This window comes from Rhinopithecus roxellana, chromosome 1, assembly GCF_007565055.1.
Source record: "Rhinopithecus roxellana isolate Shanxi Qingling chromosome 1, ASM756505v1, whole genome shotgun sequence".
NCBI lineage: Eukaryota > Metazoa > Chordata > Mammalia > Primates > Cercopithecidae > Rhinopithecus > Rhinopithecus roxellana.
In genome coordinates, this window is record NC_044549.1 from 100,719,955 (window position 1) to 100,725,402 (window position 5,448).

At 42.2% G+C, this 5,448-nt stretch overlaps 1 pseudogene; it reads left to right on the forward strand.

The window, feature by feature from the left end:
- The first annotated feature begins 2,237 nt into the window (after positions 1 to 2,237).
- On the forward strand, positions 2,238 to 4,636 carry LOC104664427 (annotated as a pseudogene).
- The last annotated feature ends 812 nt before the right edge of the window (positions 4,637 to 5,448 follow it).

Genomic DNA, 5,448 nt, shown 5'->3' on the forward strand with positions numbered 1-5,448 from the left:
TTTGGTGAATCTGGCAATTATGTGTCTTGGAGTTGCTCTTCTCGAGGAGTATCTTTGTGGTGTTCTCTGTATTTCCTGAATTTGAATGTTGGCCTGCCCTACTAGGTTGGGGAAGTTCTCCTGGATGATATCCTGAAGAGTGTTTTCCAACTTGGTTCCATTTTCCCCCTCACTTTCAGGCACCCCAATCAGACGTAGATTTGGTCTTTTTACATAATCCCATACTTCTTGCAGGCTTTGTTCATTTCTTTTTCTTCTTTTTTCTTTAGGTTTCTCTTCTCACTTCATTTCATTCATTTGATCCTCAATCGCTGATACTCTTTCTTCCAGTTGATCGAGTCGGTTACTGAAGCTTGTGGATTTGTCACGTATTTCTCGTGTCATGGTTTTCATCTCTGTCATTTCGTTTATGACCTTCTCTGCATTAATTATTCTAGCTATCAATTCTTCCACTCTTTTTTCAAGATTTTTAGTTTCTTTGCGCTGGGTACGTAATTCCTCCTTTAGCTCTGAGAAGGTTGATGGACTGAAGCCTTCTTCTCTCATCTCGTCAAAGTCATTCTCTGACCAGCTTTGATCCATTGCTGGCCATGAGCTGCGCTCCTTTGCAGGGGGAGATGCGCTCTTATTTTTTGAATTTCCAGCTTTTCTGCCCTGCTTCTTCCCCATCTTTGTGGTTTTATCTGCCTCTGGTCTTTAATGATGGTGATGTACTGATGGGGTTTTGGTATAGGTGTTCTCCTGTTTGATAGTTTTCCTTCTAATAGTCAGGACCCTCCACTGTAGGTCTGTTGGAGATTGCTTGAGGTCCACTCCAGACCCTCTTTGCCTGGGTATGAGCAGCAGAGGTTGCAGAAGATAGAATATTGCTGAACAGCCAGTGTACCTGTCTGATTCTTACTTTGGAAGCTTCCTCTCAGGGGTGTACTCCACCCTGTGAGGTGTGGGGTGTCAGACTGCCCCTAGTGGGGGATGTCTCCCAGTTAGGCTACTCAGGGTTCAGGGACCCACTTGAGCAGGCAGTCTGTCCGTTCTCAGATCTCAACCTCCGTGTTGGGAGATCCACTGCTCTCTTCAAAGCTGTCAGACAGAGTCGTTCACGTCTGCACAGGCCTCTGCTGCTTCCCCTTTTGTTGTTTAGCTGTGTCCTGTCCCCAGAGGTGGAGTCTACAGAGACAGGCAGGTTTCCTTGAGCTGCTGTGAGCTCCACCCAGTTCGAGCTCCCCAGCGGCTTTGTTTACCTACTTAAGCCTCAGCAATGACGGGCGCCCCTCCCCCAGCCTCACTGCTGCCTTGCGGTTAAATCGCAGACTGCTGTGCTAGCAGTGAGGGAGGCTCCGTGGCAGTGGGACCCTCCCGGCCAGGTGTGGGTATAATCTCCTGGTATGCCCGTTTGCTTAAAGCGCAGTGTTGGGGTGGGAGTTACCCGATTTTTCAGGTGTTGTGTGTCTCAGTTCCCCTGGCTAGGAAAAGGGATTCCCTTTCCCCTTGCGCTTCCCAAGTGGGGCAATGCCTCGCCCTGCTTCAGCTCTCACTGGTCGGGCTGCAGCAGCTGACCAGCACCGATTGTCCAGCACTCCCCAGTGAGATGACCCCAGTACCTCAGTTGAAAATGCAGAAATCACTGGTCTTCTGTGTCGCTCGCGCTGGGAGTTGGAGACTGGAGCTGTTCCTATTCGGCCATCTTGCTCCGCCCATCTGGTTATTTTCTATAGTTTCCATTATTCCAGTGGGATTGCTTATCTTTCATTCACAGCAAGTATATTTTTCTTTACCTCATTGAGCATAGTTATAAAAGCTGACTTTAAAATCCTTATCTGTTCTTTCCGTTTCTAATTTCAGCATCCTGAAGCAATGTTCAACATGATGTTGGATTTCTCCCCTTAACATCAACAAGATATCTTAAATGCCGGTGGCAGGGCCAGAAACCTGAAATAGAAAGGTTTTGTTTTGTTTGATTTCCAGAAACTTCTGTTAAAATAGTAAGGAGAGAATTCAGGTTTATGGCCCTGTGGATTCTCAGAGGCAAGTGCGACCGTGCTGTTTTCTTCTCACAGATCCCACCCTTTCTTCCTGGAAAGAAGACAGCCTCGGGTCCCAATGGGTGGGGCTTTAAAGAGTCCAGGAGTGGGAATTTCTAGAATTTGGAAAAGAGTGAATTTTCTGACATTTGAGTACAGGACCTAGGGATTCTTGGAGAAGAACTTGGTCACAGAGGAGTTTGACTGACCATAAAAATGAGTCCTGCAGAAGCACTTGATGATTAAAACTTGTTTAAAATCTTAGTTGCAACACATATTGATCTTGGATTTATGGAGAAAGATGCGGTCAGAAGAAATGATACATGTGTAACATTTGATGAAATTTTAAAACTTGCCCAGGAAAATAAAGTGGATTTTATTTTGTTAGGTGGTGATCTTTTTCATGAAAATAAGCCCTCGAAGAAAATATTACATACCTGCCTCAAGTTATTAAAAAAAATGTTGTATGGGTGATAGTCCTTTCCACTTTGAAATTCTCAGTGATCAATCGGTCGACTTTGGTTTTAGTAAGTTTCCATGGGTGAGCTATCAAGATGGCAATCTCAACATCTCAATTCCAGTGTTTAGTATTCATGATAATCATGATGATCCCATGGGGGCCCATGCACGCTGTGCCCTGGACATTTTAAGTTGTGTTGGATTTGTAAATCACTTTGGACGTTCGATGTCCAAGGATAAGATAAACATTAGTCTGGTTTTGCTTCAGAAAGGAAGCACAAAGATTGCACTATACGATTTAGGATCCATTCCAGATGAAAGGCTCTATCGAATGTTTGTCAATAAGAAAGTAACGATGTTGAGATCAAAAGAAGATGAGAACTCTTGGTTTAACTTATTTGTGATTACAGGAGTAAACATGGAAGTACTAACTTCAGTCCAGAATAATTTTTGGATGACTTCATTGATCTTGTTATCTGGGGCCGTGCACATGAGTGTAAAATAGCTCCAACCAAAAATGAACAACAGGTCAGGCGTGATGGCTCATGCCTGCAGTCCCAGCACTTTGCGAGGCCAAGGTGGGTGGATCGTATGAGGTCAGGAGTTCGAGACCAGCCTAACCAACATGGTAAAACCCCGTCTCTACTAAAAATACAAAATTATCTGGGTGTGGTGCTGCATGCCTGTAATCCCAGCTACTTGGAAGGTTGAAGCAAGAGACTCACTTGAACCTGGGAGGTGAAGGTTGCAGTGAGCTGAGATCGTACCATTGCACTCTAGCCTGGACAACAGAAGTGAAACTCCATCTAAAAAAAAAAAAGAACAACAACTGTTTTATATCTCACAACCTAGAAGCTTAGTGGTTACTTCTCTTTCCCCAGGAGAAGCTGTAAAGAAACATGTTGGTTTTCTGTGTAATAAAGGGAGGAAAATGAATATGCAGAAAATTCCTCTTCACACAGTGCAGTAGTTTTTCATGAAGGATGTTGTTCTGGCTAATCATCCAGACATTTTTTAACCCAGATAATTGTAAAGTAACCCAAACCATACAAAGCTTCTGTGTGGCGAAGACTGAGGAAATGCTTGAAAATGCTAAACGGGAACATCTGGGTAATTCTTGCTAGCCAGAGAAGCCTTTTATACCACTGCAAGTGGACTACAGTGGAGGTTTTGAACATTTCAACGTTCTTCGCCTTAGTCAGAAATTTGTGGATCTGGTAGCTAATCCAAAAGACATTATCCATTTTTCAGGCATAGAGAACAAAAGGAAAAAACAGGAGAAGAGATCAACTTTGGGAAACTTACCACAAAATCTTCTTCAGAAGGAACAACTTTAAGGGTAGAAGATCTTGTAAAACAATATTTTCAAACTGCAGAGAAGAATGTGCCACTCTCACTGCTAACAGAAAGAAGGATGGGTGAAGCAGTACAAGAATTTGTAGACAAGGAAGAGAAAGATGCCATTGAGGAATTAGTGACATACCAGTTGTAAAAAACACAGCAATTTCTTAAAGAGCATCATATTGATGCCCTAGAAGATAAAATAAATGAGGAAGTATGTCATTTCAGAGAAAACAGACAAAAAAATACTAGTGAAAATGATGACATCCAGATCTCAATCAGAGGAACCTGCTTCTGCCTTTAGTGCTCGTGACCTTATGAGTATAGATTTAGCAGAACAGATGGCTAATGACTCTGATGTTAGCATCTCAGCAGTAACCAACAAAGGAAGAGGGTGAGGAAGAGGTGGAAGAGGAGGAAGAGGACAGAATTCAGCATCAGAGGAGGGTTTCAAAGAGGAAGAGCAGGCACTGTTCTGAAGACTTCTACTCATGGCAAGAACTCAAAGACTACTGTGCCAGCATCTAGAAATATGTCTATTATAGATGCCTTTAAATCTACAAGATAGCAGCCTTCCCAAAATGTCACTAAGAATTGCTCAGAGGTGATTGAGGTAGATGAATCAGATGTGGAAGAAGACATTTTTCCTACCACTTCATAGACAGATCAAAAGTGGTCCAGCACATCAACCAGCAAAAACATGTCCCAGAGCCAGCTATTAAAAGGGGTTGATTTTGAATCAGATGCGGATGACGATGATAATCCTTTTTATGAACATTAGTTCTTTAAGAAGAAATAGTAGACAATATATTTAGTGGCACTGAGAAATTTGCAAGATACAGGAAAAATCAAAACGTTGCAAGCTAAGAGTTTACAGTTTAAGATTTTAAGTATTGCTTCCTGAGCATGACTCCATAAGTAAGAAATTTCTCAGCTCAAGGACATATGCAATAGCATTGATTCACCTTGTTTTTTAACCAGGTTGCTATATTAAGAGCTTTGTGTAAATATCATTCTTCTTTTTGTTTTGTTTTGAGACAGAGTTTCACTCTTGTTGCCCAGGCTGGAGTGCAATGGCACCATCACTACTCACTGCAACCTCTGCCTCCCAGGTTCAAGTAATTCTCCTGCCTCAGACTCCCAAGTAGCTGGGATTGCAGGCACATGCTCCACCATGTCCAGCTAATTTTTTGTATTTTTATTAGAGACGACGGGGTTTCACCGTGTTGGTCAGGGTGGTCTCGAACTCTTGACCTCAGGTGATCCACCTGCCTTGGCCTCCCAAAGTGTTGGGATTACAGGTGTGAGCCACCCTACCCCTAAACATCATTTTTCAGTAAAGATTAAAATAAATATACCATTTTACATTTCTGCTTCATGATCATTAATTTTCTACATTTAGTTTTCTAAATGTAGCTTTATAAATTGTTGCATTTAGCCAAAGTTGAGGGAAAGAGCTTATAAAATGTAACTTCTTCATAATTTAATAATTTCCTAGAGGTTCTGGATTTCCTGAAAGTAAAACAAACTATGTGAACCTGTGCCTAAACTCACTGTTTACTAGTATGCATGTTTTTTTCTAATGCTTCCTAAAAGACTGAATGATTAGAAGTACCTTATAGTTTGA